Below are 18,221 nucleotides of genomic sequence, written 5' to 3' on the forward strand. Positions count from 1 at the left end.
ATTATTTCATTTCATAAAAATGTCTTCTACAAAGCATGGTTGAAGAATGTACATTTACAGAAAGTAATACTTTACAGCAATGACCAATGAGGGAAAAGGAGCAGGTACATGTTGAAATCTTTGGTAAAATAAGTAAGGTTTCAAATTGCAGCTGTACTACTTTGGACATGTAGTATTATAAGCAGGAAACTTTTCTCTAAGTGTTTCCTCATCTGAAAAATTATCAATGGGATGCATCTTATACAACTGTTTGGTGGGACTAAGAAAGAATGTAATGCAACACAAAGACTTCCCACATTTTCTAGCTACCGCTATTAACTTAATCAAGCATTGGCTGTTATTTGTACTACTGGCAGTGATACCACTAGCAGTTCCTACAACTGTGCAACAAAGAACTGAGAAGTGGGAACACTAATGTCTCATGTAGCTACCATCCTTTTTGAGCACTCCTTTCCACAGTATATTATTTTCCCACTTTATGGTACAAGCAAAGTTTATACCATAAACTTAAGTTTATACCATAAAACAAAAAACATAAAACATAAAACACAGTTTATACCATAAAGTATCACATCATTTTATTCAATCCATTTGAGAAAAAATTACTTTTTTTTTTATTCAAGAGGCAGAGACAAAGACAAAGAATGAGCTTCCATTTGCAGATTTACTCTCCAATTGCCCACAGTGACCAGGAACTCAATGGAAGTCTTTCACAGGAGTAGCCAGGAGCCATTCCTTGAGTCATCACCTACTATCTACACAAAAGTCTGTATTGGCAGGAATCTGAAAATGGAAGTTGGAGCTAGGCATCGAACCCAGTACTCTGATATAGGACACAGGTGTCTTAAATGGTAACTTAATTGCTAGGCTAACTGCCTACACAGGAACTAACTGTTTTTTAAATTCGCATCATGTTTGCTGTGTTAACAGCCCAGACAGGTAGGTACCTTGCTCAGTAATCCAGGCAATCATTAAGATCAGTAGTTACTGCCTTAAGTAACTTGTGAGAGTACAAAGGTACTGTTAGCACAAAGCTGCTTCCCAAACAGGAAGGCTTCCAGTGGCCTATCCATTCAACTGCCATACTTGTCTTAAAACTGGTGATTCAAGAAAAAAAAATACCTTAGTAAGGTTCATAGGACACTGTATCTCTTAGGGTCACATATAGGTAAAGAAACAGTGACTCGAGCCCTCAAGATCCTGGTTCAGAAATCAGTGTTATCTCTAGCACCCCCACACTGTACTTAAATGTCACTGTATTCAGACTACAGCAGTGGAAACTGCAAAAGATCTACCAGGATTAGAATTACACATGTTTGAGACAGTGACAAGCCACAGCTATAAAAAGGCCTAACAACAAAACAAATGATTATTTCTCCCATTTTGTTTTCTTCATGTTGATATTCAAAAGAATTTTCATTTTTAAGCACACAGTAGCAGGGGAGTGTTCTGGAAGCCTGCTGTACATTAGCGAGAAGTTAACCAGGTGAGACATTTCTGTAATCACTTGCTTTACTGTCCTCAGTTCTCTCCTTCACACTCGTGGTTAACAAAAGCACAGCATCTTATATTTACACAATATGTACAGTGTGCTAGTAACTGCAGTAAGCACTTCACATAATCACAGCCCTCCTGAATGTATTCAGAATTTTAAAGTGAACTAGCAAATCAATGTAAATAATATTTTTATTTAAAAATATACACTTATTAAATGGTTCACAATCTGTGAAGCAAAGTAAAAACATTCATAATTTACATTTAGTAAATATCTCTGCTAGATTCAGCTAACAGTTCTTAAAAATCTTTGAACTTCAGTGGAGGTATAGTTTAGCTAGAAGCAATGCAGAACTTATTTTGAAAGAAAGTTAGATTTCTTCTACAGAAAAAAAATTACACACTTGTCTATTCTTTTTTTCAAAGTCTTCCTTCTTCTTTACTCTCTAAGAACTCACTTCTAAACAAAAGATATGCTTGGAAGAGAAAAGCCACAATTAGGCATCACTCCTCTCAACACTCTATATAGCTCTTCCACTCCCACTCCTTACTTCTAGTATCAGAGGGATAGCTTTATTTTTCCCAGTATTGAAACCAAATCTTCATGCCCAGGTGATGGTGAGCTACCAGGAGAAAACCACTTTCAGTTTTGAGTACATGGCTTGTTTCTGGACATCTACAAACACAAACTAGTCAGAACATCAAGAGGAAAGATGAGAGTACAGATCAGGTAAGAAAGGGGCTTAACGATCTTGGTTCCAACCTTTGGTGGCCTCTTCATGGAGATAAATACCTAGTAGAAAGTGTGTTCAAGTTACAGGGAGTGTGCAACAAGCCTCTATAATTGTATAAGACCCACATGGAATCATCACAAGATGATAAATAATCGTCACTACAAGGTACTACAAAATCTCACTAATGTGGCTTAACAGGCAAAAACACTAGCTTAGATCAGTGTATCTTTTAAAGGAAATAAATTTGTAGTTCATTTAACACACACACACACAAGCATCCTCAAACCAGACCAACAGCAGAGAGTCTCTGGATCTGTTTAAAGGAAAGGGATGATTTGTTAGCCATATATTATTGCAAGAAATACAAAAGGCTTCAAAATAAGAGCCTTTCATAATAAGTTTAAACATTCTCCTTGCATTCTTGAGCTTTCAGTGGTATCCTGAATAAGATTCCTTTATAATACAAACTGCAAAAGTCAAAGCAGCACTATATGAATCATCATAAATATCAAATTACGTAAGTCTGAATTCTTGAGATTGTGCTTAGTGATGCTTGGGATCTCCTAAGACCTTTCCCCAGCCCCTGTGCTTCCGGCTCCCCCAGGGTTAAGTCACCATCACTGATGCACATGTCTGGGGGTGCAGATAACCACATAACCCCACAGAAGGCCACCAGATCAAGGTACTGAAAACTGGAATGAATGCAGAAAAGTTATCTTTCCCAAAGTCTTACACTTGCCAGTCAGGGAATTTACTTCCTCATGGAGCAGCGTCCTGGTTAACACACAGCTTCTACAAGCTCCTGGTAAGATTTATAACTACAGCTAGAAGAAAAGCAGTTTCCTTTCCAATCCCTGTCTGTATTTATAAGCGACTTACTGCAGCCCAGCAAGGCTCTCCTTGGCTGGATCGACAGCCTCCCTGTGGAGCTGAGACGAGAGGATCCATGCACTGGCCAGAGTATCAGTGAAAGAAGTCCTTGGCACTCTCCAATGCACAAGTCAAGGAACTAAACTGTCTTCCTTCAATCACTACAAAAATATGAGTTGAAACCAGCCTCAAAATTCCAATGTAGCCCTTTCTCAATTCAACTTCTTCTTGGGGCAACACTAAGGAAAGAATATGCTTTTGATATCTGAAGCTCATTTTTATGTTTGAAATAGTATCAGTATGACTGGCCCATTATTACTGAACTACAGTTTTTAATGAAATTCTACTTTACCATAACATCTGAAACACCACAGCTGAAATTGATTAATTATACCCTAGGAGAAAGTAATAAGTCTTCTCTATTTCCAATACATAATGCGAAGCTGTTTTATTTTCCTAATTATACGAGAATGCACAAAGTAATATACTCTCCCTATCAACAAATTTCAAGAATCTTTGTTTATCTCCCCCCCTCCCACATCAGAGTCCTTGTTAATGACAGGAGCATATCATAATTTAATTACCTGACACTGACTGGCAATCTAACCACTGCCTTTTAATTGGAATCATTTCATGGAATATCCATAAAGGCCCACTTTGCATAACTAATAACTTTCATAAGCAAGACCTTTGGAAAACTGCTGACTTTTATAGAAAGATACAAAACACTATGTTTCCACTTCACTGAAGACTGGGAAACAAAGAATTCCCTCTGCAATGTAAATGCACAGTTAACTCTGGAAGCATTAAACAAGTGTCCTGGATAGCAAAGAACTTCCAGAAAGTTGCCAGACACTTGTCTTAAGTATCACTTAAGAACATACAGAACCTTGGAGATGAGTCATTTTAAGTACCATAAACAGCCTTCCAGGAGATTGAGTCTGCCACCAACTTAATGGATCTCACTAGAGGAGGAGCAACTGCTTCTTAAAAATACGATGAGGGGGCCGGCGCCGCGGCTCACTAGGCTAATCCTCCACCTTGCGGCGCCGGCACACCGTGTTCTAGTCCCAGTCGGGGCGCCGGATTCTGTCCCAGTTGCCCCTCTTCCAGGCCAGCTCTCTGCTGTGGCCAGGGAGTGCAGTGGAGGATGGCCCAGGTGCTTGGGCCCTGCACCCCATGGGAGACCAGGAAAAGCACCTGGCTCCTGGCTCCTGCCATTGGATCAGCACGGCGCGCCGGCCACGGCGGCCATTGGAGGGTGAACCAACGGCAAAGGAAGACCTTTCTCTCTGTCTCTCTCTCTCACTGTCCACTCTGCCTGTCAAAATAAATAAATAAATAAATAAAAATAATAATAATAAAAATACGATGAGGGGAGCTGGTGTTTGGCGCAGTGGGTTAAGCCTCTGTGACAGAGTGATGGTTACAGTTTTGGCTATTCCATGTCCAATCCAGTTTTTTTATTAATGAACTCCGAAATGGGATGGAGGCATCCAAGCACTGACATAACCAATGAGCCAACACCTGCCCCAGAATTCATAATCTTAAGAGCAAGGACTCTGGAATCAGATGACAGAATGCTAACTCAGTCTACTTCCTAGTTGTGTAACCTTTAGTGAGCAGCTTAAATTTCTTAAATTGACTTTGTGATGTGATAAAAAGTAATAAAAACAATATTCATCTGAAACATGGTGAGAGTTAAATGAAACAAATTCATGCAGATTGCTAAGTACAATGCCTGGCATGCACTTGAGTGATCAGAACACGTTAATGGCTATTAGCTCACTAGTCAATATATGATCAAACCTGATACAGATCAAGAGCTGAGTCTCAGAAAAGTTAAAGAGTCATATTTCTATTAAGAAGTATAGGCGTGAATTTTATTCCAGGTCTGACACCAAAGCTCATATTTGATCCTTATGCTATTAAACCACTCTCAAACCACACTCAATTATTATTTACTAATCTGTATTTTTTAAATATCTACAGTGTGCTGATCAAAGGTAGAGGGTGTCCCTGGAGTTGGGGAGCTCACATGTCTGGCAACAACAAGAGAAGGGACATTACAACATAGCATGCCAAGTACTGTGATAAAAAAAAACCACACAGGGCTGAGGATGCACCACGCCAGAGGAAGAGGGGAGTGAGGAAACAGGAACTTTTTATAAGAATACAGGTAGTAAAACTGCTTATATTACCTCACACTTTCACCTGTCCTTAAGACCAAAACTTCCCGATAGGTCTGGTGCTGGGAAAATCTGAAAAGACAAGACTCAAGCTGCAGGAGTGTAAATGGACCAAAAAGAAGGAAAACGCTTGGAGTGTGATCTCAGAAGAGCTAAGAACTGCACACACAAGGAAATGTCAATGGCTTGAGAAAGAGACCCTTGTTCAAAAACAAAACCCTTCAAACACACCTGATTCTATCCCTCAAAGCATCATCCTTTTAAACAAGGGGTAAAACCTTTCCTTCAGCAATTGAGGAAGAGAGACAGGGAACAGACTTGAAGGCCTGAATGACTGGCTGAAGACCAAGTCTGAGGGTGGGTTTTGAAGACAGAACAAAGGAACTAAAAGAGCAGCAGGGGTGTGTAGAACCAGACTAGAAAGCCAGAACTTAGAAAGGAGGTGAAGGGTCTGAGGAATTTAAATAACATAGCCTACCTTTCTATGCCTGCCAGAGCCACCGACATATACTTAACCTGTAATTAGCAAGACAGCACAAGGAACGCTGAGAGGAGGAGGAGGAAAGAGTTAGGGATCACAGAGGGAAGGGAAAGCAGCTGTGTAAAACTGCAAAGACCCTCCAAACTGTTGCTGAGTGAGTGAAGCTTGCCAGTGCTCTGCGCCATCCAAGGTTTGAAGCAAACAAAGGGGCCTGAAGTCAGCTCTGCGAGGCTTCTGGAGTCAGACACAGGCCATCCCCTTGTTAATGTGCACGCAGGCATGACAGAGCTTGGCAGAGGGCAATCTGTTCAAGAATAATTAGATTTCCCCTCACCTCTTTGCCTTGGTGACAGAAGCACCCGGTATAGTCACAGTATTTCATTTTGCTTCCATCTGATTCTGTATGTTCCCTGATCAGGTTAAGCTGGAGCTGAATGGCACATTTTTCACCATGAACAAACTCTGCCTCAGCAAACCCTAAGGGAAGGGAGGAGACCACGCTCTCTTAATTTCCCAACCCGAAGAAAGGCTGGCTTTCATAAATAGCAACAGCTTCGGTGATTTATTGCTGGAGAAAGGCCATACCTCAGAGGATTCATGTCATGAGCTGCAGGTATACAGGCAGGGGAGCAGCCCTCATCTAGTGTGAGAAGCAGGAGCAAAAAGCTGGAGAACAGTCCCCCATGAAGAATATGCCCTTGTTACATGTTGCAAGTAATGTGAATCACGATGTGCTCTCTGGTTATAATTTCACACCATGATTTAGAGGTAAAAAGGCCACAGAGTGGAGGAAAAATGGAAAGAAAAAGAAAAGGTGGAGAAAAGCCTTAGAGGCACACAGGCCTGCTATCCAACAAGCACCATGCATGGCATGCTACAAAAGCCTTATGAAATAAAACTGGGGCCTACATTTGCAAAAAAAAAAAAAAAAAAAGGATGTAACTGGAAAACATTATACTTAGTGAAATAAGCCAGTCTCAAAAAGACAAATACCATGTTTTTCCTGATCTATGGTAACTAATAGAGTACCTAAAAGGTAATCCACAGGAGTGAAATTGACACTTTGAGATGTGATGACTTTGAACAGCCCTTGTCTCGACTGTTGAGGAACAGTTTTTTCTTTTTCATATTATTTGTTGAACTCTTTACTTAGCGTAGGGTTAACCTTATGTTTATAAAGTTAATTGAAAAATAGATCTTAGTAAAAAAATAAGAATGGGAATACGAGAGGAAGGGGGAAGAAGGTTGGGAGTAAAGGTAGGAGGATGGGTACAGTGGGAAGAATCTCTATGCTCCTATATTTGTATATATGAAATGCAAGAAGTTTATATACCTTAAATAAAAGGTTTCTAGGTTTAAAAAAAGGGGAAATGGGACCTAGTGACATCTGAAATGGAACATACAATTTCCATTCCAGCCCCTCAACAACTTCTTGGAATCAGCTTTTTGCTTCCTACTATGTAAGGTGATGATGCATCTGTCATAAGTGTGCCATCAGGATAATGCCATGGCAAGAATTCCTGTGGCACATAACCAGCCTAGGACACTTGACAGCTTGACCCACTGTTCTCAGGTAGGTAGTAAGAAAATAATACAAACCCATCCCAAGTCACAAATGCAAATGCAACTGCATCAAAAAAATGATGCCAAAGAACTGTATCTAGCATTGCAGTTACCTTAAGAGTACAGCCAGCAGGGGCCCGCGCTGTGGCATAGTATGCTAAGCCTCTATTTGCAGTACAAGCATTCCATACGGGTGCCAGTTTGATTCCAGGCTACTCCACTTCTGATCTAGCTCCCTGCTTATGGCCTGGGAAAGCAGCAGAAGATGGCCCAAGTGCTTAGGCCCCTGCCCCCATGTGGGAGGCCTAGAAGAATCTCCTGGCTCCTAGCTTTAGATCAGCTCAAGTCCAACCCAGCTCAGCTCCAGCCATTGTGGCCATCTGGGGACTAAACCAACAGATGGAAGATCTTTCTGTCTCTCCCTCTCTCTGTAACTCTCTCAAATAAATAAAATCTTATAAAAAAAATACAGTAAAGCTTGTAAACAGTGAGGGGGAGGCAGAGTGAGTTTAAGAAGACACCCGGAGTGTTGCTGTGGATTCATTCCTGAGAGGAGCAGCATGATGGGGGCAAGAGGGGCAGAGCCACCACACAGACCCCGGGAGTCAGGTGAAAGCAGGCCTGAGGCAAGCAGCCTGCAGACTTATTTCAGTTGCTACAGCTGCTTATATAGCCAAGGCAGCCAATCCGGTCAAGAGGCAGTCTATGCCCTAACCAATCACAGCCTGTTGCCAGGCAGTTTCCAAAGCCATCCAATCACAGCCTGTTGCCAGTCAGGCTCTGTTGCCAGGCAGTTTCTGAAACCAGCCAATCACAGCCTGCTGCCAGTCAGGCTCTGTTGTGTGGTTTCTGAAGCCATCCAATCACGGCCTGTTGTCAGTCAGGCTCTGTAGTCATGTTTCTGAAGCCATCTAATCACGGCCTGTTGCCAGGCAGTTTCTGTTGTCAGCGGCCGTCTTGGCATGACTTCTCACCTTCTCACTCCACATTTGCCCCTTTTTGTTTTTGAGCAACGGAAGGCATGATTCTTGGCCATACCATTGTTGACCCCATTTCCACGTGGTCTCCCTACGCGGCTGTGACTGTCTTAGGTTGTCCCCCAGGGGATCTTACCCATCATTGACTAACCAGTGCTCAAAACAGGAGACCACAGGAGTGCTTGCTCAGATAGGGGTAGGAATGAGGAACAATGGTAATCAGGAATGGCATGACCTCACACAGCCTGTGGGCCATTTGAGTGGCTGACCAGAGCTAGTGGGGTATAAACCAGTAACGGATGTGGCTATGGGCAGTTTCTCAGGGTAGGATGATAGGGCAGGTGCATCCGCTAACAAGGCAGACTCTCAGTCTTATTTAGCTGGTTCTGGTTGGCTGTCAGTAGCAGGCTTAATGTTTCTGGCTGTTACCCAAATGGGCTGTTTCGCTTTCTCTGGAAAGACACATGCATATCCTTGGCTCTCGGTTAGCAGGGGGTGTGGTCCCTTCCATTCTCCTGTCAGGAAGTCTTTCCACCTAACCATAGGGGCTGGGGGCTGGGATGGAAAGGAACCCAGTGTTTATGAGCTGGGCTGATCCCTTGGGAATCAAAAGTAAGAAAATTGATAGTGAAAAGGACCTCAGTCAAAGCAAGCTGTGGGTCTGGGAGCAAATGATTGCTTTTCTGTCTTTGTAAGAGATCTTTAATCATCCTATGAGTTCTTTCAATGATTGCCTGTCCCTGTGGGTTGTATGGGATACCTGTGGCAGACTGTGTGTTCCAGGATTTCAGGAAGGAATTAAATTCCTGTGATGTATACACTGGTCCTTTATCAGTCTTTATGGTCCAGGGGACACCAAGGACCAGCATGGCTGATTTAACCGCCTTTATCGCATTATTAGCCTTTTCTCCAGATTGGGCTATTACAAATATAGCCTTTGAACAAGTATCTACCACCACATGGACAAACTTAAGTTTACCAAAGGAGTTAATGTGGGTGATGTCCACTTGCCAGAGCTTATCAGGAGCAAGGCCTCGCGGGTTCACTCCTGCTTGTTGCAGTGGGCCTAATGGGGTGAGGGGTGCACAATTCTTGCAAGAATGCACTAGGTGTTTGCATTAGCTCATTGTTAGCTCCAGAAAAAGCAATTTTATGTTGTTTGCTGACATATGAAATTTTTGGTGTAGAATACGGGCTTGTTCTAGGTGTCCAATGGAAGCCGTGTTGCAAGAGATAAGATAAGTTGCCTTGGAAAATAAAGCCAGGTAGCCCAGTATGTGATCTTATGTGTGAGATATACCATGGGTATTTTCTGTTCTGTTAGCTCTTTAAGTGTTGTGAACATCTGGTCAATTGGCTTATTAGTCAGGTTAAAGACTGCAAAAGGGATCGTCTTTGCTACCTGTACTGAGTATTTGCTGTCCAAAAATGTATTTACCGGCCCTGGCTAAGGAGCAGAACCTTGATTATTGCCCTTATTTCTCCCAATTGTACTGATCCCCCGTGGGGTTCTACATGGATCTTATCTTTTTCTGTTGAGGATTTGATCACTATTCCAAACAGTGACTTGCTGGCATCCGTAAACGCACACGGTGCCATGGGTATAGGTTGATTAGCAGGGAAAGCATTTTTTGGATAGTCTATTTCTAAGGTTTGTAATGTCTGGAGTAGCCTGTCCGCTGTTAGGTGATTGTCAACCTGTCCTGGGAAATTTATCATTAACGTTTGAAAGAGCATGCTATTCTGCATCAATGTCAACAGTTCTAATTGTGATAGGGGTAGGACCACTATGTCTGCCTCTGTGTTAAATATCTTATTGGCGTAATATCTTAAGTCCCATCATAAGGATGGCATCTACTTTGTTAACTATTTTATGACACTCGTTCCAGGCTATCTGCACCCAAAAAAGTGGTCCGTGTTGTTGCCAAATAACTCCTAAGGGGGCCTTGAGGGTAGATATGGTTATGGCAAATAGAGGCACCTGAGGGTCATATCTAAAGGTTAGTGCAATTCCATAGGCAGCATTATTCCTCGCCACGGTTTCAGCTTCTTCCTCATAGGAGGCTTTCCACTGTAAGAACTGTGGTCTCGACAAACATGCTTTGAGCAGTGTAACCCAGTCAAAATGAATTTGAAGGTTCGCTACCCATTGTATGAGCACCTGTTCAAAGTAGGGAGAGTTGGGACCTGATTCTTGAGAAGCCTTTTTTAGCATAGCAGGGTCATTTATGGGTGTTGGAATCCAGGGCTTGAATTCTGCATCCACTCCTACATTAACAGCAAACGTGCAGGTGGGATGGGGTCTAGCAGCTGCCCTGAGAACCTGGGGTGCCTGGGAACTGCCACAAATGTGGGGATCCTCACTGGGTTTGGATGGGATGACCTCGTGTGGGTTATTGCCTCGAGGTCATCTAAGTTTATCCCACAAGTATTTGGGGGGTGGCTGACCAGGCATTGCTACCTTGTCTGCTGAAATGTCATTTTCACCATCAGAGATCTCTCTCCCTAAGTCATCAACTGTTGTCTGTGAGACAAGGACCTGGAGTGTCAGGCTCTTATCACTCACAGATTCATTATTTTTGGTAATCTGTGTGGGATTCTGAGAGGGGGCTATCTTTCCCATGTTTGAGCACTTAAGAACAGTACGCCACACCAGCTCTAGCCAAAGGAAAGACAGGCACAGCACTGCTGCCATAACAATGCAAATTCCTAGCACCTCCATGGCTGATGGCATTCTGCAGGGGTTCCCTACATTAGACGAACAGACAGTGGTGTATCAGATCGTACGTATGTCCTGTGCTTAGTAGGGGACTTTCTTGATTTGTTAGGTCAAGGCCATATGCCCACATGGTGTCTCTGGAGCGTCACCTCTCTCAAGTGAGGGAAGATGACTTGGTTCCGAATTCTGGGATGATCAGTCCCTTATGTGAATTCGCCAGGCGAACCGAAAGTAAGAGGAGGAGCCGAGAAGTGGCATACGCTTCTGGGCGGTGTGTGCCTAACCTGGGGTCACTTAGACCAAGGACAAGGACAAGGAAAGGGGTGTAGGAGGGGGTTCGGTGCTCACACTGGAGGATAGGAAATGGAACCACGGAGTAGAGACATATCCTTTGAGAAGCGTTTCTATAAAGAAAACTACAGAAACGGGGCAGTAACTAGAGGAGGATGTGGAATCAGAACACTAAGATAAACATTGTCTGATTAAAAAAAAAATCTCCTGCTGCATTTTGATTAAATGATTAAAAGCTAGCACTGAAAATAAACTTGGAAGTCTAAATCAAAGTCTTTACATTCTATATGAAGAAAGTGACATCGAGAGAGGTTCCATGACTTCTTTTTCAAGTCACAAGTTAAAGAAGACCAGCAACTAGACTTAGAAATCCAGAGTCCTTTTGACATCCCTGAGCCTCTGCTCTGTCCTCCATCATGCTTCTCACTCACTCTGCTGCAACCAATACCCAAATTTACTTCTGGTTTTGTTTTCAGAAAGACGTTTCATGGAACTGTTGTGGTGGTGCAGCAGGTTAAGCCACTGCCTATGACACTGGCATCCCATGTGAGCACCAGTTTGAGTCTGGGCTGATCCATTTCCAATCCAGCTCCTTGCTAATGCACCTGGGAAAGCAGCAGATTACGGCCCAAGTACTTGGACCCCTATTAGCCACATGGGAGATCTGAATGAAGCTCCTGGCTTCATCCTGATTTAGTCTCAGCCACTGCTGCTATTTGGGAAGTGAACCAGAAAATGGAAGATATCTTTCTCTCGGTGTCTTTCCCTCACTGTAACTCTACCTTTCAAATAAATAAAGAAATCCTTAAAAATAAAGAATGCTTAAAAAAACCCTAAAGAGAAAGGTGTTGATTAACTAGAAATGATCTTTCTTTCCCTTTAGGAGGGACATTTTAACTACCTTTACCAACAAAAGGATAGGATAGAACTGCATTAAAAATAATGAGGCAGATTTTTTAAAAGGCCTTTATATTTTAATGAGTTCAAAAGATGGAATCATTATTGAGATGAACAATTGTTCACGGCTCTAATCCAATGTAATCATATTTTTAAAATTATTCTACTTAGGAAGTTTTCTGCTGTATTAGACAAAAATCCTAACTATGCCAAGTAAATAGAATACTAAAAACAAAACTTCAAATATTGAGTGCCAAACAGAGACCAATATTCTAGGGATCATCTTTAAAATTACTACTTGTAAGACATGAAGCTTCCTTACCTTGCATGCAGAGGGTCATTTGGTCTACTATTTAACTAAAAGATTCCCCTGTCTACTATTTAATGGTCCATGTTCTAAGGACTTTACGATTCTATTCATTCCTTACCTGAAATGACCATTTACTTCTATTTGTATAAGGAAGCTCATTTAACCTCTATTCTTTTGTATCCACAACTTTGGAAAAATAAATTCAGTTTCTGGCTCGCTTCACAGGGATTGATATAGAGAAGAAAATTCCATAGCATTATCTAGCATAAACAAAAATTTGCTATAAAAGTGTTACAATCTTTGAAGTCTCAGAAGAAAATACCAGTCTTTTCTTACCCAAGCAATCTGAACTCCCAAAGAAATAAATACCACCCAAAGAAAGTAAAACATAAATAATAGTCCATTCTTTTACAAACCATATCACATTTCTTGGTCATTTGGTTGTCATCATTCTGCTACAATCTTGACACACCAAGATTAGATATTAGTTCTCAGTAACTGTGGCGGCAAAAATGACTTTGATAAAGTTAATCGTGTTTCACTTATTTTGAGGTTTTGTAATTTTTTTACTACAGCTTTCTCACATTGAATACATTAGTCAATAAAAACTAAGTCAACAATAATAGATTTGGCTTTAATTACAGAAAGCACAGCAGGAGTTAGAATTAAACTTGGAAGACATAAATTCATCTTCCCACAGGTTACTGAGTAAAACCACAAATTCTCGATCATTTCAAAATCTTGTACCAGCTACAATAAACTGAACATGCCATGCTCAACCCCAAAAACCTCATCAAGGGGCCAGTGTTGTGGCACAACAGGTTAAGCCACCTCCTGTGATGCAAGCATCCCATAGTAGTGCTGGTTCAAGTCCTGGCTGCTCCGCTTCTGATCCGGCTCCCTGCTATTGACCTCAGAAAAGCAGCAGAAAATATCACACATGTTTGGGCACCTGCCTACCACATGGATGACCCATATGTTGTTGCAGGCTCCTGGTTTCGGCCTGGCCCAGCACCAATTGGTGCACCCATTTGGGGAGTGAACCCACAGATGGAAGTCCTCACTTTTTCTGTCTCTCCTTCTCTCTGTAATTTTGCCTTTAAATAAATAAATAATGTAAGTCCTTAAAAAATAATCATTATACAAAAGAAAAAACTCACTTAAAAAATCCATTCTCAAATATAAGAACAGAACATCAATCTGACAAAATGTGGTATACCTAAGTAACAGAACAAAGCATAAGTTTGATATGAATAATGTATAAATAATTCAACTGGAATTAGCATCATAATTTGGGGTGAATTACATGGTTTACCAATTCCTAGATTTTTTTCATCATTATTTTTACTGTCAAAATTCTGCTAATGCTATGGTACTGAGATTTTGCTCAAATAAGGAAAACAGATATTACCATCTTATAATTGGGCCTTGTAAAATGGGATGATGAAGCATGTTTTACATCTATTGATTAAAACAACTTACTGCTAATTTTTAAAATTTATTTATTTGAAGCCGGCGCCGCGGCTCACTAGGCTAATCCTCCACCTTGCGGCGCCGGCACACCGGGTTCTAGTCCCGGTTGGGGCGCCGGATTCTGTCCCGGTTGCCCCTCTTCCAGGCCAGCTCTCTGCTGTGGCCAGGGAGTGCAGTGGAGGATGGCCCAGGTGCTTGGGCCCTGCACCCCATGGGAGACCAGGAAAAGCACCTGGCTCCTGGCTCCTGCCATCGGATCAGTGCAGTGCACCGGCCGCAGCGCGCCGGCCGCGCCGGCCATTGGAGGGTGAACCAATGGCAAAGGAAGACCTTTCTCTCTGTCTCTCTCTCTCACTGTCCACTCTGCCTGTCCAAAAAAAAAAAAAAAAATTTATTTATTTGAGATGTGGAGTTACAGATAAGGAAAAACAGGGAGAGATCTTCCATCTGTTGGTTCACTCCCCAACTTGCTGCAACAGCTGGAGCTGGGCCAGGCTGAAGCCAGAAGCCTAGAACTTCATCCGGGTCTCCCAGGTTAGTGGCAGGAGCCCAAGCACCAAGGCCACCTTCTACTGATTTCCCAGGTACATTTAGCAAGAAGCTGGATTGGAAGTGGTTTTCATATGGGATGCTGGCATCACAGGTGGTAGCTGAACTGACTGAGTCACAATGTTGGCCATTATACTGCTAATTCTGTATCTACTAACAATTTTGTCTGCATAAAGGACAGTAACAATTCATGTGGACAAACTGGAGTGCAAACCATGGATTTCTCCAATGTGGCCGTGGAGGGAACAGACAGACAATTTGCCCAAGAAAGGAAGGTCTGACGCGACCATGAAAATCAGCAGAGGAGGGTACAAGGGGAAAACGTCTGTGCATGTTAGCACAGCTATATGCTAATGACTCGCTTACTCCCCTTCCCCACCAAAGCAACAAAGATATTTTTAACATAATGCCCCCCAAACTACCACCCTAAAAAAATGGAGAAGGAAGGCTTGGTCAGAACCTTGCCTACAATAGAAATTACATCCTACAGAAGTTACTACTCATAATATATTCCTTGAATGGGAAAGGCAATATATCCCTATAATCAATTAACTTTCTATAAGTCATTAAGTTCTTCTACATACAGAGTGGATGAAAGCTCTTTTCGACAGTGAGTCTAACTCTCTTTTATTAATATAGCAGGAAACTTGGGAGGTTTGAGGCCTAGAAGTTAAATTCTTTTTTTTTTTTTTTTTTTAGTTTCCAAAATATTTTTTTTATTTTTTTTTATCTTTTATTTAATGAATATAAATTTCCAAAGTATGACTCATGTGTTACAATGGCTTCCCCCCCCCATACCGTCCCTCCCACCCACAACCCTCCCCTTTCCCACTCCCTCTCCCCTTTCATTCACATCAAGATTCATTTTCGATTATCTTAATATACAGAAGATCAGCTTAGTATACCTTAAGTAAGTATTTCAACAGTTTGCTCCCACACAGAAACATAAAGTGAAAAATAATAGATGATTTTTTTTAAATGATGATGAAATCAGATCAGACCTATTGTCATGTTTAATCCCAGTGAGAGTCAAGTTGGGAATTGATAATTTCTTTTTTTTTTTTTTTTTTTTTTACAGAAGATCAGTTTAGTGTACATTAAGTAAAGATTTCAATCGTTTGCACCCCCATAGAAACACAAAGTGAAATATACTGTTTGAGTACTCGTTATAGCATTAAGCCTCAGTGTACAGCACGTTAAGGACAGAGATCCTACATGAGGAGTAAGTGCACAGTGACTCCTGTTGTTGATTTTACAAATTGACACTCCTGTTTATGGCATCAGTAATCTCCCCATGCACCAATTATGAGTTTCCAAGGCTATGGATGCCCCTTGAGTTCTCCGACTCTTATCTTGTTTAGACACGGTCATAGTCAAAGTGGAGGTTCTCTCCTCCTAGAAGTTAAATTCTAACTCTACTATTTAGTGCAATGAACATAAGCAATATTAGTTACACAGACTTTAGTTTTCCCATGTGTGAAGGGGGATATTAAGAAAGAAAGGACAAGATATTATTTGAAAAGGACCTAGCTGGGCTCTCACTTTGGGTGTACTCAGTTTTCCATGGATCTCAAACTCTTAACTCTTGCACCCACACCAGTTACATTCCCTCTCTTTTTTTCATCAAGAGACAGGCAGAAAGAGGCTGACAGAAGCAGACGAATAGGCCAGGGCCAGAGTCAAAGCTGGAAGTGGGAATGCAATACAAGTTTTTCACGTGGGTGGCAGAGACATGAGTATCATGTGCTGCTGCCTCCCAGCTCTGTATACGCAGGAAACTACACACAGGAGTCAGAGGCAGTCATCAATCCCGGGCACTGCAATGAGAGACACAGGCTTCCTAACCCCTAGGCGAATACCCAGCCCCTACTCCCTTATCCAGCTGGCTTCATGGAGTATCTTTCCAAGCCCACTATTGTCAACTCCTTTGCCCTATAAACTTGTGTCCCAACTCCCCAGAAGAAAGCAACATGGTAGTCATCTCTGTACCTTTACTGCTCTAAATCAGGAAAACACAGGTGAATACAGGGTCCAGAACAGCACTCCCTGTTAGCATCCTAACATTAGCCCTGCAACTTACTGACTGACCAACATGGTATATCTTCCACAGAGACATCTGCTAAATTGGGATGTTAACAACAGAAGTTATTTCATAGCCTTCTTTTTTCTTTTTCTTTTTTTTTAAGATTTATTTACTTATTTGAGAGGCAGAGTTGAAAGAGGGAGGGGCAGAGAGAAAGGTCTTCCATCCCCCGGTTCACTCCCCAAATGGCTGCAATGGCCAGAGCTGAGCCAATCCAAAGCCAGGAACAAGGTGCTTCTTCTCAGCCTCCCACATGGATACATGGACCCAAGCACTTGGGCCATCTTCCACTGCCTTCCCAGGCCATTAGCAGAGAGCTGGATTGGAAGAGAGGCAGCTGGAACATGAACTGGCGCCCTTATGGGATGCTAGTGCCACAAGCAGAGGCCTAATCTACTACACAACAGAGCCAGCCCTTCATAGCCTTCTTTTGAAGACTAAGTTACTACACGTATGACACTCAGCATTAAGTAAGCACTCATGTTCACTTTTTTTTTTGGGGGGGGGCGAGGGGGGAACACCAGGCTGCCCAACTCTAGTAAACCGTGGAACTCTGTAGAGTGGTGTCTCTGCACACACACGGTACTCAACTTGCCTCTGTAACTGTACATGGCCCTAGGGGCCTTCCACATAGTCCAGATCAGTTCCCTCAGAAATTCACTCAATTTCCATTTCTCTGCTAAAGTCCCAGTCCCCTGCATGTGCTAGCTTTCCTCAGAAGATAACCTTTTTTTAAATATTTTATTTATTTATTTATTTATTTGACAGATAGAGTTAGACATTGAGAGAGAGAGAGACAAGGAGAAAGGTCTTCCTTCCATTGGTTCATCCCCTAAATGGCCACTATGGCCGGAACTATGCCAATCCGAAGCCAGGAGCCAGGTGCTTCTTCCTGGTCTCCCATGCGGGTGCAGGGGCCCAAGCACTTGGGCCACTTCACTGCCTTCCTGAGCCACAGCAGAGAGCTGGACTGGAAGAGAAGCAATCGGGACTAGAACCTGGCACCTATATGGGATGCCAGTGCTGCAGGCGGAGGATTAACCAAGTGAGCCACAGCGCCGGCCTAGAAGATGATCTTCTAATTTCACAGAGAAAACAGAAGTTACAGCCCTGCTACTAACTTCTTATCCAATCCCATGAACAGTATGTGTGCCTATTCCTTAAATCCTCCCCCCTTTATAGAGGAACACAGATAATATCCTACACAGATAACCCATTATCCTGTGTCTCACCCTTCCTGCCTCCTGGATGGAGCTCACTCCAATCATTATAACCTCCACTTTCTGAACTGCAACCTCATCTTCTCCCCACTGGCTACTTTTACTCCCTCTAAAACTCTTCTCAAGAGTCTTATATCTTAGCAAAACACTCCTTTAACATAATTTACCTCTAGCTATTACTCCCTTCATATCAAGTTGCTAGAAAAATATCTTTTATATTTGTGAGTATCTCCATTTCTCAAACTTTCAACACTTTACAACCCATATTGTTACATCATTAAGCACTAAATCTATGCTTACTTTAAGTTTCTAATGACCCCTCAAAAGGTACAGAAAATTTTAATCTTTTTCTTACTCCTATAAATGTGAAT

At 42.1% G+C, this 18,221-nt stretch overlaps 1 protein-coding gene across 3 annotated transcripts in view; it reads right to left on the minus strand.

Moving 5' to 3' along the window:
- The window catches only part of SMYD3 (SET and MYND domain containing 3), a 780,787-nt gene that overhangs the window by 385,555 nt on the left and 377,011 nt on the right, over positions 1-18,221 (minus strand). The window contains exon 1 of one of the 3 annotated variants that reach the window (XM_089311679.1): positions 5,766-5,809. The exons of the other annotated variants lie outside the window; for them this stretch is intronic. The gene's annotated coding sequence lies outside the window, so the exon portion shown is untranslated. Of the gene's footprint in view, positions 1-5,765; positions 5,810-18,221 lie in introns of those variants that run through there. 3 annotated transcript variants of the gene reach the window in all.

Source organism: Oryctolagus cuniculus, chromosome 13 (assembly GCF_051225735.1).
Source record: "Oryctolagus cuniculus isolate XC-2025 breed Fujian yellow rabbit chromosome 13, ASM5122573v1, whole genome shotgun sequence".
Classification (NCBI taxonomy): domain Eukaryota; kingdom Metazoa; phylum Chordata; class Mammalia; order Lagomorpha; family Leporidae; genus Oryctolagus; species Oryctolagus cuniculus.